Below are 19,114 nucleotides of genomic sequence, written 5' to 3' on the forward strand. Positions count from 1 at the left end.
ACAACTGTTCAAATACTCAATCCCTGGTCAATAGAAAAGTGCTTAGTGGACTTCTGTTGTATTTGATTGGTTAAAGATGTTTTTTCTGAGTTAATGATTGACAGTAGTTGACTGCAACATTTAAAAGAGATTAAGATACAGTGGAAATTAATGTAATAAACAATACTGAGTACATATCACATAGTTGACAGATAATAAATTTAAATTAAGTCTGGGGCTTATCACTTTAATGCCTTTTTAAATCTGAAGAACTCATTATGTTTCACAAACATTAATGCATTTTCACATACATGATGGATAGGAACAGACATTCAAAAAGCCTGAACCTGAATTGATTCAATTTTTGCAGGTTAATCTAACCTGCCTAGGTTGAAGCAGTTTGCAACTGCACAGACCTTCTCTCTGGACTGAGGCACATTTTTGCAGTGGCGCAGGCTAGAAGCTAGGGGTTTCTAGAGCAGCCCTCCCTTCCATTCCACATTGCTGAGCTGAGCAGGCCGGGGGTGTAGCCAGGTCCCAGCAGGACCTCTGATAAGGGAGGGGTTTAAACACCTACCCTGCCTGCACAGTCCCAGACTTTTCCCTGCTTGCTGCTCAAGGGGTGGGAGTGTTGCCAGCCCTGGGCTAGCATTCTGAGGCAAAGGAGGGGTATGCAATACATATGTCTGCTGATGATATAGAGCTTTTCAATCTCCCTCTCCCTGCTTCTTCATACTGTCTGAAAAACTGACAGGTGAGGGAGCCAGCAGAGAGCTGATAGTACAGCATTTAGCAGCCCATCAAGAAAACAAAAGCCTCTCTCATTAGTTCAAGTTCTTCTTAAACAGCTTTTTCCAAGGAAGGAAGAGAGGGACATTACAAGCTGACCTGTTGATTAGCTCCAAAACACCCTAAATGGATACTGTTCTGTCTGCCTGTCCCAGTGAAATTGGGGACACACACACACATAGACACCTCTCAGTATTAGGTAGCATACCACATGCCTAGGATCCATGGGGCTAGGGTCTGTGCTGTGGGAGACTGGAGGGAGAAGGGAATCCCTGCTTGAGCAGTGATGGCGGGGCAGGGGGAAGCAAGGCAGACCCTGCTGTGCCTGCAGTCTCTGCTTGAGTTCTGGTTAGGGAGCAGAGGGGCAGGGCCAGCTCTCATCTCTGGGCTGAAAACCTTCTGGGATGCTGGGGGACTCTAGTTTAACTTAAACCAGGAAGGGGTCTGGGACGGACGTTGGATAAACTAGTTTGACTAGTTCAGTCTAATACAGCATTCAACTAGGTTTATCTTAAACCTGTTGCAGCTATTTTGAAACTGTTTTATGTGCATGGAACTTATGTTCTGTTACATGTTTAAACCAGACTCTGATCACTTAAACTGGTTTATATGCAATGTCTATTCCTAGCCCATAAGGTAATATTTATTCTTAATTTATTTTAAAGTAATTAAGGAAAAACAGGGGCTAGGTACTTGCCAACATCAACCAACAATCTACTGGCAAAGACAGGAATAGAAACCAGGACTCCTCACCTTCAGGGCTCAATCTTAACCAGTGAACCACATGACATACCTATATATATTGTGTGATATTCCCAAATTATGAAGAAGGAAGTCACCGAACATACAATAAAAGACCTTAGGGGGTACAACTTTGAGGATGTTAGGAAACTGAAGAGTCAGTTCAAATGAAGACTGAGTAGTTCAAATAGGGCATGAATCAGGTTTCAAAGATGCTAGAAAAAAACTGAATTAATATCCAAGGGAGCTAAGGATAAATAGCCTTTTTTTATAATGTAATAAATTCTAAAGAACTAACTCACAGAACCATAAAGCCTGCAATTATGAATATACTGAAAGTAGTATTAGACGCGTGCATGCGCGCGCACACACACACACACACACAATTAGTAAGCACTTTGCATTAGAAAACAAGAAAGGTACAAACACTAGACAGCAGCGGGAAGGGGCAAAATATGACCTGCAGACCATCTGACCCACCAAAGGATTCCATCCAGTCCATAGTGGGTCTCTTGGCCCTACCTGGCCAGGTGTGGGGCAGCAGCCCAGGCCATGGCATACAGCTGGTACTATTGCCCCCAGGTGCACAGCGGGGCTCGGGTGGGGCCTTACTATGTTTCCCGGCAGTCCCAAAAGTGACAGCTTCTTCCAGCTGCAACTGCAGCCAGACCCAGAGCCACTGCCCAAGTACCTTAGCCCGTCTGTCCCACACCCAACCCTAGGGCCACCCAACAGAGCAGGCTGGCAGGTAGGGTCTCCATAGAGACCAGCCCAGGACCCAGGCTGGCAGGAAGTTTTCAGCTGGGTGAATGGGATGGGGCTGCAAGCAGGTGGGGAGCAGCATCTGGGAGCAGGACAGGTAGTCAAGGTCTGCCTGGGCCTGGAATCATGGGGCAGTTATAGTGTGGGGCCAGGGCCCGGGTCAGAGCCATGATCCACTGCTCACATATCCCTGAGACAGGTGCTGATTCCACAGGCAGAGGTATACCAGGAATGGATCATGGCCTTGCCCCAGGTTCAGGCCTGATATTGTCAACACCCCTTAATACTGCCCCGTGATCCCAGCCCCAGCTCTGACCCCACCTACCCATCCCACTCCCAGATGTCACTGTCTGCCCACCTGCAGCCCCATCTCATCCACTGGGCCAAGCACTTCCTCCGTGGAGACTCGAGGATCACTAGGCACTGACTGTGGGGCAGGCCCAGGATAGAGCCACTTAGGGAGTTTTGGTGAACTGTTGCAGGGCAGGGGGACAGGTTCTGACTGGTCTGATGCAGTGTTGGGGGTGCTGACCCAGTCTGCAACAGCTCAGCAAAACTCCCTCAGTGGCCCTTGGGCCCAAATAATTGCCCATCCCTGTTCTACACAGACAGGTAGCATAAATGGAATGTTTGGCTGTCATCTGTCTAAATATCACTTTTAGACAATATGCTTGTGTAGGGGAGCAGGGTCATGCTGTCTGGAGCTGAGCCGTGTCTGTTGTAACCATCATGTTCTGTCCCTTAAAACTTACTTGCCATGCTTTTGTTGATGATTAGAGAGGTACCAAAACACTTTGGGACAAAACTCAGTTAGAGGTTCAGGAAGTCCGCTTGTCTTCGCAGGGCTCCACAATCCCCATACTCTGCCCCAGCCACACCAGATGTTTCAGGCTTCGTGTCTCTAGCCTACTAGATAGAGGGTCTGATCTTAGTTCCATGAGTATGCTAGTCAGGGTCTCATGCTACGTTGGCTGCTTGCCCCGTTTTTTCCTGCATGGGTCCCAAGACAGCCACCTCTTGAGTCTAGTCCCACCCTTACCTTCAGGGTTGGGATGAACCCCCCCCCTCCTGAAGAGGTAATTCTGTCTGCATTTCTTCTTCCTTCTAGAGTCCCAAAGCAGTTCTCTTCACTCCTTGGGACTGGGCTCACTGATAAAGGTATCTCCTCCATCATGTCACCAGCTCCTCTCAGGTAAATGCAAGGGCAGAGGCTTTCCTCCAAGCCTCAGGGTCAGCTCCTCTTGTCATCTTCTCTTGGTGCTTCCTCTTTTTGCACCTCAGCTTCCCTCTCCCCCTCCCTGGGCTGATCCCAGACACTCCTCAGGTGTCCCTTTAAATTCTCCTTTTCCCCCCACTGTGTCCCCTGTGGCAGCATCTGATTTGCTGTCCTCTGGACACAGCTGTTCTCCCTTTTCTCAACGTGGTTCTTTTCTTTTCTGCCTGCTGTGCCATTTTTCTTCCCCCAGCCTTGAAGTATGGCAGCCGGGCTTGCCGTGGCAGCCTTTGATTTGCCTTGGCCCCAGCTGGTTCCTTTAATTAGTCAGGGCATGACATCTTTTCTCCCTCGGCTTGATGTGGTTTCCTTGGCGTCCCCTGGTAAGTTTTGTTTCTGTACCTCACTGTTCCAGTGTTTAGGCCACCCCGCCACAGCTTGATTTGAAGCTATTTTGAATCTATTTTCCTTCAGTTTTATGTTACCTCTTTTAAAATCAGCCATGATCTTCCCTCAGACTGTTGCTTGATATTCTGATAGATTTAACTGCATATACTTTTCCTCTCTTGATTTACAATGTATGTTAGAGTAAATATTGGTAAAAAATTGTGATAGCTTCTGAGTATGAGTATGAAATTTCTGTGCCAGTTGGGAGTTAGGAGGAAATAGGACTGCGGTCCTGAATTGTTAATTTATTAAAGTTATCCCTCACAATCCCCCAAATCAACCACTCAAAGAGTTATCCAGCCAAAGATACTAATTTCTGCTGAAGGAGGGGGCTGAAACTAAATTCCTGGGTTAGCTAATGCCAGCAAAAACCTACCAATCTGTGGGGTTGTTAATTCTCCCTTTAACAATTCTCTGGTTCGAAGCAGCCAATGGGGGTTGTGTAGTGTTCAAATGCATACTGTGTCTCAACCTATTAGATACTTGAACTTTTGTAGACCCTAATACATACTTAGCAATGCCTTTTCACAAATCCCATATTTCTGTTCTGTGAGGCTAAGCCTCTGGGAAGCAAGCACTAAGGGAACATCAACTCCATTTATTTCCATCTATTGAATGGCTATTGCCATCAGAAGCTGGTCGGTGGCTCAACACCAGATTTCTACTTCTATGTTGGGGTTCCTAGCACTAAGAGGAGGGGCTCTTTTTAACCTGTCTTTTAGCTTTGTGAATGCAGCTTGGCACTCTGGAGACCACACCCATTTGGTTTGCCGCACTGTTTGGTGGAGCAGTTCTATAATCTCACTGCAATCAGATATAAACTCTCGGCTAAACCCCACAAGACCAATAAAAGATTATAATGATTTTCAGTCAATAGGTGGAGGCATCTGACAAATTAGTGAAAGCCGATCAGTGAAAATGTGTTTTCCCTGGCAAGTGATTGTGAGCCCCAGATACTGCACTTCTTGTTTTATTAGCTGGGCTTTGGTGCTGTTTACTATGAGGCCAGAATTTTGTAGCAATTGCAAAATTGCTTCAGTATGGTGGTGACATTGTTCCTGTGTGACTCCCCAGATGAGGCTATCATCTACATATTGCAGGCAGTGCTCTAATGCAGGCAACAGTACCTTTTTCAATGCTTGATGGAACAATCTGGGTATGTTGTGGTACCCCTGCGGTAGCCGTATCCAGACAAACTGCAATCCCTGCCAGGTGAATGCTGTTTTTCATTGGTCACCTGGATGAACAGAAAGACTCCAAAAGCCATTACTAATATCCAGAACAGAAATTCATTGTGCTTGGTTGGTTAGCTGGCTAACTATTTCAGGAAATATAGCCTCTACTGGTGCTATGGGGATAAAAACAGCATTTAATTTCCTGTAATTGATGGTGAGTCACCACGTACCATTTGGTTTTCTCACCGGCCATACAGGAGAATTGGCAGGAGACATTTGGAGTTGAATAATTTTGTGCTCTCACAAGGTTCGAATAACCATGGAGATACTCTGTACTGCTTCCCTTGGGATTGGATATTGAGGTGATTTAGCAGGGTTTCCTCCTAGAATTCGAACAGTTCCTGGTTTTTTAGTAATCCTGCATCTAGGCTGTCAGTAGCCCATATGTTTCCCCATGTCTCCCAACCCATCGGAAGGACTGTGGGCTTCAGCACTTTGACAGAATGGCAGGCTAATTCCATGGGTTGATGCGTTGGACCCCACTTGACCCATACCAGCTGGTAGTAGTCCAATAATACTAAGGGATGGGTGACACATCCAAGCCAATTGGGACTTTTGTATTTGGTGACGGAGGTTGTTTATGGACGCAACCCGTGTCACCCTCCAATTTTGATTAGAACCTCTCGTGGTTCCTGAGAATGAGACCAGGGGTTTTTCCTCCCCCTCCATAGGGGAGGTAGTCTTGCTGAAATTTAGCATGGATCCGGTATCTAGAAAGATTTCATCAGGCGCCCCTCCTTCCACCCAGCCCCGGATCCAGGGTCTCCTGTCCTGGTTGAATTGGAATGGGAGACACTGGCTGGGACCACAGGAGGTCTTGGAAGGGTATGGGCAGATTTTCAGACTCTGAAGTGAGGGCAAGGACCTGAGATGCTGGGTGAGGGGTGCCACATTTAAAGCAAGTCTCCCAGTTGAGGAAGTTATCAAGGGACATACCCCCTGGGGGCATTCCCACTCCCTTGGTCTGCACAGTCAGCAGCCCTTGCTGTTGTTACGTCTTCGATTGCCCTCTCCGTGACCAGAATTTTCAGGGTGTGGCTTGGGGGGGGGGGTGCCAACAAGTTTAGCCAATAAATCTCCCACCATGCATTCTAGTCAGTGGAGCTATCACTTGGACTCCGCAGCCCCTTGGTTCTGTCAGGCTTGAGTGGTTTGTTTTAATCACCACCTAGCCACCCAGCTTCAGCGCAATTGAGGTAATGATGTAAGCAGTCAGCTTGTAATGTTCTCTCCTGCATCTCTAAATAGTGATTAATTCTGGGGGGGCCAGCTGTATCCATGCATCAAATAAATGGTGGTCCCTATTGCCTTCCCCACCTGGGCAATGCCCCTTGTACAGCTAGGGGATCTTCCCATACTTGGGCCCAAACCTGCACTCATTCAATTATATCCCAGGGATGTTCTTTTGGAAACAGATGCATTTGACTTGGTCCATGATGTAGATTCCAAAGAGCTTTTGGGCAATATCTCATTCGGGCCTGCCACTCTCCAGTTCCTAGAATGGCGGGACTGATTCCTTTTGCTAGCCCAGGTAAAATTTCAGCCAAATCAGTGCTTGAGTATAGAGCAAGACTTTTTTGAGCCTTTACTAGCCATTGGGTTCAGGCATTCCATTCTAAGGGCATAAGGCCAATTGAGCTTTCAATGCTTCTTGCCTCATGGGGCTAGGGGAAGTGATTCTAATGCTCTGCATCTGAGTCATCCCTTCAGGCAGAGTTACACCAGATCAATGCAATAGCCGCTGGTCAGCAGGGGTGGGATCCACTGCAGTGGGAGGGTTCAGGTGTACAACTCACTCAACAGTGTGTGCTTCTGCTGAGTAGTCAGGGGGATCAGGAGGGACAGGTGGGGAGGCAGAAGATAGATAGACGGGGAGGTGGATGGTATTACCACAGGCAGCTGCTTGCTGCTTGGAACAGTGTTACTCCAGGAATCAGCTGCATTTCCCAGAGCCTCACGCTCCACCTGCATCTTATCAATAAGAGACTTGAGAGATTCAATCACATGCTTTGCACTTCACAAATCATCTGAGTCTCTCTCCTTTATCTCAAAAGCAAACACTGAAGCACAGTTGAATAATTGCTGTTGGGCTACAACCTCTTTAAGTTGACATATTTGAGCATCCTTTTCCCAACAAAGCTTTTTCTGTTCATGACACTTGAGCCATAAGGCCTGAACACCTCAAGAAAAAGCCTGGAGGGCAGCTGCTTTATGGAAGGTCTGCTTCCATGTCTTTTCACTCAAAATTCCCTTGGCCCAATCCCAGTCAGTACTCCAAGATGAGCTAAACAGACTCTCCTGGGGTCCCTGCAGTGGACCCCCATTCTATTTAACCCAACTCTTAATAAAATCATGGAGGTCATCCTTACCCCACACACAGAGAGGAAAAGTCTCTGAACCTGCTGCCATGCTACTGGGGAAAGGTAAAAGACAGGGTATGATAGCTGAGATGGTCCAAAAGAACCTAGTACACTCGTGCATAAATATGCCTTACCCTGGTAGGATTGGGATGGTCGAATCCTGCCGACTGCACCAAAATGTTAGACCCCAACTCCATGCAGTGCCCAATGACTAGTGAGATGACGGTCCAATCACTCATGGATCCTGTTCCTCATTAGCCAGAGCAAGCAGGTAGAAAACATTAGCACACATTGCTCACAACAGCTTTATTCAGAATGGAGACAGCTTCAGACAAGGGTCCCTTACAGACACAGCCCATGAACCAGTGAACCTGCTCTGAACAATAGTTCTTTCTAACATTTATACACCTTGGTTCATACTTATTAACATTTACCCCGCCTATGTCCCTCCTTCAGTTCCACCCATTTCTCCTCCCATCTCAAGCTCCACCTCTATTTACTGTTTGCTTCCTTAGCATGGTATTGTCTATGCATTTCATTCATTCACATGCTGTAAGAGCACATGTGTAAGACTTTGACCTCTGCTTCTTTTGGTCAACTGTGGTTTCTTGCTGGTTCTTTCTAGTTTTCTTACTGACTTCAGCATCATCTCCAAGGTCATACTCTGCTTCATCCCCTAATGATATCCATTGGTCTGTATCCTATTTTTACACACTACATCATACATTTTGCACCCTATCCTTTTGTTAAGAATCTGCTTACTTAAGCATTAGCGAAGTTAGTTACTTTTAATATATCATCCAGCCTTGTGACTAGCGGCTTTTGCTGAGAGACAGGAAAAAAACTTTAATTCAGCTACACACCCAGCACTCCCCAAAATCCACATCATTACCCTAATAGCTAGCAATAATAACAGTAGTGAGATCTGGCCTCACTCCCCCTGCCCTACTCTATGAAGGCCATGGCTACAGAACATTGGCTTCGCTTCCCCCACCCTGTTCCCTGCAGCAGGTGGTGATGATGCAGCAGGGGGGCAAGGCCACCAGAGCTGACCTTGCCCCCACTGCCTTGCTCCTTGGAGGTAACAACAGCAGTGGCAGCATGGTGGGGGGGAGCGGGGTCAGGACACCATGGAGGGGCAAGGCCACCAGCGCTGTCCTCAGCCCGCTACTCCCCCCTTCAGTTGTTGCTGTCTGCAGGGCTGATGCGGTGGCAGTGCGGAGGACAGCAGGCCCAATGTAGGGTGGAAGGACCTGATTTTGCACCCCCACCGTGCTCCATGGAGCCAGCAGTGCTGCAGGGTGGAGTGGGCCTGGACCCCAAGTGGTGCAGGGGGGAGTGACCCCAGCCCTGGCATGGTAGCAGGCCCGGACTGGCTGTGATAGAGGGAAGTGCAGACCAGGCCTGGACAGGGGGAGGCACAAGGCTCCATCCCCACCTGATCCCTGCCCACACATTCTTGGCAGGCAATTAGCTAGTTAAAAGATAAGGACAGTGGGGAAATGCACTTATTTTCAGCTTTCTGAGTTGCTGGAACTGACTACTGAATGGCTAAACAAATTAATAGCCCTATGCGAATAGGGAACTATTTGATTTGGATTTGGCCAATTTGGATGCAAGCGATTCAATTTGGAGATCTGAATTGCTTTTGCAATTTGATTGGGCCAAACTGACTTTGGAAGATTCAGAGCCAATTCGGAGAGATTCAGAGATTCGGCCATAGAGTATAATGGGGAATCAATGAATTTATAACTTTGTTGTATTTTGGCTGATTTGGATGAAACTTGCAGGAGTGGTAGCCCCTGCCAAGTTTCAAGGAGATAGGTGCAGGGGTTTCTAGGAAACTACACCTCAAACTGCTGACAAGCAAAACTCGTGACCTAGGTGACACTGTGTGTATGTTAAGGCACAGCAGGGTGAAACTGCAGGCCTGCTAGGCCCTGCTGCAGCCACAAAGCCTGCCAGCTGTCAAGGAGATAGATGCAGTGGGGTTCTAGGGCCCTGCACCTCTGCCTGCCAACAGGTAAAACTCATGACATGAATGTCTGTGCAACTGTCTCTCTCTTAGGGTGCAGGGGGGTGAAAAAAAGTATTGCAGGGCTGGCTGCTAGGCCCTACTGTGGCCACAAAGCCTGCCAGATGTCAAGGAAATAGGTGCAGGGGGAGTCTTGGTTCCGGGCCCCTGCACCTCTGGCTGCAGGCAGGCAAAACCCGTGACATGGGTGGGTGACACTGTGTGTGTGTGTTCAGGTGTGCCCTTCTTGGTGCCGGGGCCTCTATACAACATGGCAGTGTGCTCCAGTAAGCCCTGCTCCTCCCCTACAGCTTCCATCCAGTCCACCACTGTAAATGGCAGCAGGTCAAAATAACTTACCTGGCTCCACACCAGCAGCATCAAAGGTAGCAAAATTGAACATTCAGGCCCTTCTTTCCTCTCAAGTAGTTGTACCTAGCTCGTGTCTGTTAGGTGCGCCCTCACTGTGTGTGTGTGTGCGTGCACGCGCGCGCCCTTCCTGGTATTGGGCCGTCTGCACAACACAGCAGTGTGCCCCAGTGAGGCTTCTTCTACAGCCTTGGTCTAGTCTACCACTGTAAATGGCAGCAAGTCAAAGTAACTTAGCTGGCTCAACACCAGTAGCACCAGCAGCATCAAAGGTAGCCAAACTGAACTGTCACAGAGCCTTTCTTTTTATAAAGGAATTGACAGCAAGAAGTAAAGATGTTGTGTTGGATATATGTTCCTCATGGTGTGTGATGGCTTATTTTGTGTTTTTATGTTTATGTTTTTTTAAAATGAAAAAAAAATGGAATAGTTAGAGAAATACATCTTAAGAAGCTTTCAGGCTGAAAACCCCTTTGTCAGGCTGAGGAAGCACCTGCCGTTGGCATGTCTCTGTGGCAGGACAGCCCCTAGGGGTGCCGTGACCTCCCCTAGTGTCCTTGTCTACCGTGCCAAGTCTGGGTCTTTAACGCATCCTCCATCTCGCCCACCACATCTTTGATCTTGTTAGTTCAGTGAAGGAGGCTGCCGTCCTACCCTTCTTGGCACAGGGCCGGTCTTACTATGCCGGGATTTTCTTTGATTCCCGGTGCTGGTCTTCTCCCGGGGCCAACTCAATACACGCGCCCCCCCCGGGGCGGCTCTCTCTCTGATTGTGCCCCTTCTCGCCCAGCCCGGACTTCCCAAGAGGCTTACTCCCCTCTCGGGGCTTCGTATGTCACAGGCAGCGCCCCACTCAGGCCTGCCTCCCTTACATTCCGCAGCCACTCACGTGCTGGCCTGCGCCCCACGGTCTCTATGCCTGCCCTCTTGCGCTCGCTGCCCGCCCTCGGGCCTTCCTATGCCCCCACTGGGGCCCTTGCTCGCACCTCTTGCGCTCACTGCCCACCCTCAGGCCTTCCTGTGCCCCCCACTGGGCCTGTGGTCACGCCTCGTGCGCTCCCCACCCGCACTTGGGCCTGTCTATGCCCAACCTGGGCCTACGCCCCATCCCAATTGGGGCTTCTGGGGCCTGTCCCGGTAATGCCCACGCTGGGCTGGGGTTGGGACCCCCCCACTGCTTAGGCCCACCTTCCTGGGCCCACACCCTACTGGGCTTCCACCTCTGCTAGGCTCTTCCCGAAGTCGCCCCAATGGGCTGGGGTCAGGACAACCCCACATGTGGCACCCTCCTTGGTGCCAGGAACTCCCCCTCCTTACTGGGGAGCTCCGGCTGAGGCCTCCTCCACCCCTACAGCCTCGCCCGGTCCTCCGGTGTAATAATCACAACTCCACAAACTATGTTGGCTCTCTCCAATACCTTTCTCAGGGGTTCTCTCCCTCCCCTCGCATCATTGCAGCGGTCAAACTGCCACCGTAAGCGCTCCTGCTCCTGCTCCTGCTCCTGCTCCTGCTCCTGCTCCTGCTCCTGCTCCTGCTCCTGCTCCTGCTCCTGCTCCTGCTCCTGCTCCTGCTCCTGCTCCTGCTCCTGCTCCTGCTCCTGCTCCTGCGGAACTGTGTCTGGCCTCAGCCTTCCCTTCCTTATGAAGGCCAAGCCTCGCCCCCTGGTGGTCAGCTGATCTAATCAGCTCCCAACAGCTAACAGCTGCTGCCTTCCTAACTGGCAGCTAAGCCATTCCCTATCTTCAGTAGCAGGCACCCTAGTGCCCTGCTACAGTCTCCTGGTCCTGGATGGAAGGAATAGTAAAGAAGTCAGAGGCTGGCCTGGTATGCAATACAAGCAAGAAAGCCAGTCAGTAAAAATGGAAATGGAGGCATCAGGGAAAACACTGAGCTTTCTTTTTTAAGAGTTTGTAAAAAAAAGATAACAAATATAAATTGAAAGAAATGAATTGGATAAGTATTAAGTAGAGAGATTCTAAGCTAAGACAAGATAATCTAAACTAAACTATATACTATCCAATCCTTTCTAAGAACAAAAAGGAGCAGGCAACTGAATGACTATGAAGCAAGCCAGGCAGTCCAGTACCTTTCTAATGCTGTTGCTCACTCAGAACCAGCTCACAAAAAGCACAACAAGCCTGCAGACAGAGGCTTTTATGCTGTTTCTATGTCCCTCCCCCAGACACTGATTGGAAGGGCAGTCAGAGAGAAATCACGCTCACTGGCCAGGTAGAGATGTTAGTCCTTCCCCACCTGCTCCCCTTCCCTCTTCTAAGTTTCTGTTTTCCCAGAAAAACTGCCCTCTGAATCACCGAATCTCTTCCGAATCGATTAAAAAAGTTTTACACTTCAAGAGATCCAATTCGTATTTGGAGATTCAGCCTCCAAATTGGTCCAAATCATCTCTAAATCAAATTGCGATCTGAAGCTTCATACAGCCGTATAAATTAATTGGATATAGTTAGTAATAGCTCCTTCAAAGTGCTCTATACTCTAGAACAGTGGTTCTCAACCTTTTTTGTACCAGGACCTATTTGCCAAGATCAATGGCTTGTCTGAACCCACACCCCCTGCCCCTGCCAGTGGCCAACCCACAGTGCCCCCTCCACCATCCTGCCACAGCCTTGGTGCCCAGCCACCCCTTTCCCCCTGTGCCGGCAGGCACCTGCCCCCCCCAGACACCCCAGACATGCACACACACATATAAGCACACACGTACTGCCCCCCCACCGACAGTCCCCAAGCCCTGGACCTCCAACCCCTGCTCCCCATACACTTACCTTCATCTGGCTGTTGAGACTGCTCCCACTTCCCTGCCTGGCTGTGTGCTGTCCATGCTCCAAACAGCTGCTTGCTGCTGAAATGCTGCTAACCTGCAAGGGGAATGCCATCCTTTTGCACATTTCTCTGGCACTTGCTCACAACCCTTTGAAATATTCTTGAGACATACTTTAGGTTCATGACTCACAGGTTGAGAAATGCTGCTCTAGAACAGGCATGCTCAAGCCCCTGGCCCAAGGGCCAAATTTGTCCCATGGAGCCATGTCATCCAGCCCACAAGGCTCCCCATGAATCAGGAACATTGACAGCAGGGAAGCAGTGCCGATTAATACTGCCACCCCATTGCCAAATTCCCAAGCTTTGCACAGCTGGGTGACCAGGTTGGACCTGGGCCATACTCCCTCCCATGTGAGGCCAGATAGGAGCCAGGCCACACCCTCCCCCCCCACACAGAGCTGGATCAGGGCCAGGCCACACCCCTTCCCCATGTGACTGAAATGTGGCCAGGCTGTCCCCTTGCCCCTCTCTATGCAGTGAGATGTACCCCAGCTGTGCCCACCCCATACACCAGATTAGGCCCACTGGCCAGTTTCAGCCTGTGGATGGACCAAACATCACCCATCCAGCTTGAACATAAAGTACTATGGTAACCACTTTTAACACAGAGTCCCTGGGTGCATTCTCATCAGTGGAAATTGAATCCTTAACCTCCAGTTCCTAACACATGACCCTCTATTACTTGTGCTAAGGGACCCAATTCTGTTAGCCTAAAAGCTTCAATAAACTCTTTGTGGTCTGTTGTCTAAAAGAGGATCGAATCCTTCTTCGTGAAGTTGCATAACTTTGAAAGTAGAACTGACCCTGTACAAAGATGTTAATAAATAAAAATTAAAAATAAAGGAAAATAAATTAATGATGAATTGATAAGCATCAGTATCTGTGGCCCCAACTTCTTCATTATTTTATTTTAGAAAATGATAGTACACCTCTATTCTCATTTTTTATTATTGGTTCCCCTGCCATGAAGTAGGAACTGCAAATGTTTTGATTAATGATTGGAAAATCATTTATATTATAAATGCAAGAGTTGTTGTCCTGTTTTCTGCTGTATTTTCAGAAATTGTGTTCAGCAGTGTTAAGCAATGGATCTGGATAGTATAATGACAAAAACCTTAATCTATAATGAAAGAGGATAATGAGTGTCACAAAGGGCTTGTCAACAATTTCCCTCCCAAGTGCAGTTTACCACCAATAAAATAGCTCCCACTCACTCCCACCCTCTGGTCAATCCAGAGTCTGGCAATTAGGCTGAATGTACAGGTCAGATTGGCTTTACGTACACACAACTATATTTGGACTCTGTCTCAAGAGAGCCTGCCTGTAGACATGTGAGACATCTGCTCCAACGTTCTGTAATTACAGTGCATCAGAATAGACTCAATTAAGTCTTCTGGAGCATGCTAATTAGCACACTCATGTAGTCAGCATCCCCGCACTTCAAAATGGTGGCAGGGGTGCTTTAACTAAAGCTTGTTGAATGAGTGACAAATTAGCTTGTCGAACAAGCTTTAGTTGAAGCACTCCTGCTGCCATTTTGAAGCACAGGATGCTGAATACACATGATGCTGTGGGCACCTTAATTAGAGTGGCTCCTGAGGACCATTCTAATTAAAGCACCCATCCCCAGAGTACATGTAAAGTGGACCCAGGGAGAGAACACAGATTTATTTGGGGCTGCTCCCAAATAATCTACTCTGCCTAATTGCTGTGTCCCAGCAGGAATAAATGGATGGGGCTTATTCTGTGAGTGATGGACTCAGGGTCAGGAGGGGAGCCATAAAGACACACCCATAGATATTCTATTACTTATGGTATGAAGGATAACATGCTCTTCAGATTTATGGCAGATCTAAAACAACCCACATCTTTGGCGATAAGGTAGTATGCTAATTTTGATGCAATAAAAGGGCCCTGAGAATAAAAGATGTCAACATGACCTTGTCACTGTATAGTGCTAAATAATGAAAAATGATTCAGTGTTATGAAGACAGACTTCATCCTGTTGAATCCCAACACAGTGACATTATAATTTTAACCTTTATTAAAGATACTGGAAAAGAAGGAAAACAGTTCAACCATATCAAAGTAAATTATTAAGACAGTCTTTCATTTTAACAGTATTCCTTATTATTTTCCTCTTTATCAGCTTTTGAAAAAAAATGTTTGACAGTCTCTTAGGTAATATAAGGCATGGTATTAAATGTCCTTCCAGGGACAAGTTAGTTGAGCTGGTTTGGAGTTGCTGCTACTGCTGCCGTTGCTAAAGTTCAGTCCCATTTTCTTGAAGATGAAACAAGAAACACACAAAAAAGAACAGAAAAGAATAGCAATAGTAGACCTTTTAACTTCTGCCTTTGGTGTTTACTCTTACCTGCAACCTCACTGCTGAGAAAAGTAAACACAGTACATGACCTTATCAGTCACTCTGAGACCTGGCAAACTTGAACCAAAGTTGGCCTGTTAAACTAAGAGTTTTTAGTAGCTTTGTTAGTCACAAGCACGCAAAAGTGTTGGAAGAGACGTGGCTGACTAAGTCCAACTTTTTTTTTTTTTACACAGAAGGCAAAAGTGAGAGATAGGAAAAGAATAAGATGGAGATGGAAAAGGACAAATTCAGATGTTGCTTGGTGTTGGAAATGAAGATGTCATCAGACCCATTGGATAACTCTGACTTACTCTGATACTGCCAAAAGTGAAAGGGTGGTTCCTAGAGTTTCAGGAGATGGTGAAAGTAGGAGTCATGATAATGAAACTCTCTCCAGTGCCCCCATCCTTCACCCAGAGTTGTTTCTTAAGGCAGAATTATAAATCCCATTACTTTGTCTGCCTTATAGGTCTACTTTCTACCACACCAATTTTGATCCATTGGTTTCTGGTTTCATTGTGTTCTTATTTGCCAGTTATGGTTTCAGGACAGTAAGCCTTTTTGTTTAGATAAATGTGGTCTGCCTACCATTTGTATTTTTTATTTTAACATATATGATTATAGCCAACTACAACGTACTATGACTCTCCACCCACTTTTTCAACAATTAAGGTAAAACCTAAGGTGAGCATGATAGGCTTCAGTTACTACAACACAGGACCTGAAGTGTAGTTGTCTCTTTTTAAATTTTATTTAAATCTAATGTGATTTCAAATCAAATGGTTCTACCCTGTAGATATACAACTACATTTAAGCAGGAAAAGTATTATGTCCTATTTTTATTTTGACAACCACGTCACCCCTGGGTACTCTTGGTACAGACGGACACTTCCATATAAACACCACTGATGCTATTCATATTCTGTATGCATCATGTCAAGTCACTCTTCCCATTCCCTTCATGGGATAATTAAAGAATAAACATGTAATGTGACAGCCTGAGTTCAAAATCTCTGAAGGACAGACTTGCATACTATCAAATCAGCTGATCCATTGTGCCCCAAGTATGGCATTCTTAGTCTGCTAAATTATCCTTTACCAGCTGAGCAGTTCATAAACTCAATGAAAAGATACAGTACAAAGCAGACATTTTAATAGTGGAATATTGTAGAAACGGTAAGCTGCCAAGGAACACATTGTAAAGGAAGCAGCCTGCACCCAGACATAGCCCGGGGCGGGCTGGCGTCCCCCCACCCCCTGGCCTGCAGGAGTTGCCCAGCAAGGCCTGGAGGGGCAGGGATTGGGGACCCCCACACCTGTCCTGCAGGCATCTGCCTTAGGGCCCTGGAGGTGCAGGTGAGGGAGTTCCAGGAGCAGGTTAACAAGCTGAGGGGAATCAGGGAAGCAGAGGATGAAATTGACGGCTATTTCCTTTCCCTGCAGGGCCACACACAAGGAAGAACACCTCAGGAAGTGCCATCCACTGCAGAGTGGCAGACAGTCACCTCCAGAACCAGAGCTGCTAGAATGATGTCTCAAGGCGGGCTTTGGCTTCCTTGACAATGACCCGCATATCACAACAAGAGACATGCTCAGATGGGATGGGCTCCACCTTTCCCCTAAAGGTAAGCGTGTGTTTTCATCTAGGTTGGCAGATCTCCTCTGGTGGGCTTGAAACGAGGCTCGTTGGGGGAAGGGGAAGACGAAAGTGGAGGAAGCCTTGGACTGCCAAACAAGCAACACCCACAAGTACAGCCCAGCCTAGACCGATGAGCGGAACATATACACAGGTAAGCAACAGGGGCCAGAGTAATGCTGAAAGTAGGGGGCCAGTGCACACATCCACAGGAGGCCTCAAATGCCTCTATGCAAATGCTCGTAGTATGGGAAACAAGCAAGAGGAACTTACCCTCCTGCTAGCTGACACCAACCCAGACATAGTGGGGCTCACTGAAACATGGTGGGACCCAACACATGACTGGGCGGTGAATATCAAAGTCTATAGGCTGTACAGGAGGGATAGGACAGGGAGGAAAGGTGGGGTCGTGGCACTCTACATTAAGGAGGAATACACATCCTCGTCAATTAGCAAAGAATCAAAGGAGGGGCACTCTGAAGTGCTCTGGGTTAGAATACAAAGCTGTCAAGGGGAAAGAGATTTAACAGTGGGGGGTCTACTACAGACCACCCAACCAAGGGGAAGAGCTAGACCAGGAATTCTTAAGTCAGCTCACGGAGGTAGTTAGGTCAAAGGACATGGTCATCCTGGGTGACCTGAACTTTCCAGACATCTGCTGTGAAGAGCAGTCAGCCAGGTCTGACTGCTCATGTAGGTTCCTAGCCAGAATGCAGGACCTCCATCTAACCAAGGAGGTGTACAGCCCCACCAGGGGAAACGCCTTGTTGGACCTGGTGCTGGCCACCAGAGATGACCTGGTGAGGGGGCTGCAGGTGCTCGACCACCTGGGCGACAGGGATCATCACCTGCTGGAATTCACCATCCAGCACAAGGTGGCAAAGGCCTGCAGCAAGGCAGCAGCCCTAGATTTCAGGAGGGCGGACTTCAATGAGCTAAGGAGAATAGTCAGGGAAGCACTGAGGTCCCGGAGGGAAGGAGAGCCAGGTGTCCAAGAAGAGTGGTCACTTCTTAAGGAGACGATCCTCCAAGCCCAAAGGGAGGTAATCCCAACACAGATCAAAGGGAGCAGGAGGGCACACAAGCCCCATGGCTCACCAAAAGCATCTGGGAATGTCTCCTAGCTAAAAGGGAGGCACGCACCCAATGGAAGGGAGGGGCCATCACCAGGAAGGACTATTCTGTGGTTGCTCGGGAATGCAGGGGGACAGTCAGGAAGGCCAAGGCAGAGATGGGACTGGGACTAGCTTCCCAGATCAAGGACAACAAGAAGTCCTTTTTTAAATACGTAGGGGGCAAAAAGAAGTTTCTGGGTAACATAGGGCCCCTGCAGGATACGCTAGGAAATTTGATCGTCACACCAGATGACAAAGCTAACCTATTTAATGACTTCTTTGCCTCCATTTTCCTGAGCAGGGACTGGAACAGCCACCCGCCTCTGGGCCCCCCTTACACCCCAGAGGAGGCGCACCTAGGCCAAGGGTTAATGAGGAACTAGTCAGAGAACTTCTGGAGGGATTGGATGTATTCAAATCAGCTGGTCTGGACGATCTCCGCCCTAGAGTACTGAGGGAATTAGCTGAGGTCATTGCAAGACCCCTGGTATGGCTGTATGAGCACTTGTGGTGCTCTGGTGTGGTGCCAGAGGACTGGAAGAGGGCCAATGTGGTTCCCATCTTCAAAAAGGGGAGGAAGGAAGACCTGGGAAACTATAGGCCAGTTAGTCTTACCTCAATCCTGGGCAAGCTTTTTGAGAGAATTATTCTGGCGCATGTCCACGAGGGGTCAGCAGGGGAGAGTATTAGGGGCAACCAACACAGGTTCATTAGAGGCAGGTCCTGTCAGACCAACCAGGTGGCCTTCTACAACCAGGTCACCAAATCCTTAGATGCAGGGGTAGCAGTGGACATAGTCTTCCTGGACTTTCAGAAGGCCTTTGACACTGTCTCTCACCCCGTTCTCCTTAAGAAACTGGGGGACTGTGGTGTCAACACCTACACAGTCAAACGGGTCGCCAACTGGCTGGAGGTCTGCACACAGAGGGGTCATTATCGGCCTGGAGGGATGTGGGCAGTGGGGTTCCACAGGGCTCAGTCCTTGGATCTACACTGTTCAACATCATCATCAGCGACTTGGACGGGGGTGTAAATAGCACCCTGTTCAAATTTGCAGATGACACTAAGATGTGGGGGGATGTGGGGACGCTAGAAGGGAGGAATAGGCTGCAATCAGACCTAGACAGGTTACAGGTATGGGCGGATGAGAATAGGATGGGATTCAACACTGACAAGTGCAAGGTGATGCACCTGGGGAGGAAGAACCAGCACCATACCTACAGGCTGGGGAACTCCCTTCTCATCTGT

General features: G+C 48.2%; 1 protein-coding gene across 15 annotated transcripts in view; it reads left to right on the forward strand.

Moving 5' to 3' along the window:
- Positions 1–19,114, forward strand: part of LOC149859739 (uncharacterized) — a 39,918-nt gene that overhangs the window by 2,220 nt on the left and 18,584 nt on the right. For 14 of the 15 annotated variants that reach the window (XR_016443535.1, XR_016443534.1, XR_016443531.1 and 11 more), the window contains exon 2: positions 16,559–16,740. The gene's annotated coding sequence lies outside the window, so the exon portion shown is untranslated. Of the gene's footprint in view, positions 1–3,379; positions 3,464–16,558; positions 16,741–19,114 lie in introns of all 15 variants that reach the window. The other variant, XR_016443532.1, reaches the window with a different exon arrangement.

Source organism: Crocodylus siamensis, chromosome 7 (genome assembly GCF_052110815.1).
Source record: "Crocodylus siamensis isolate JL-2025a chromosome 7, ASM5211081v1, whole genome shotgun sequence".
NCBI lineage: Eukaryota > Metazoa > Chordata > Crocodylia > Crocodylidae > Crocodylus > Crocodylus siamensis.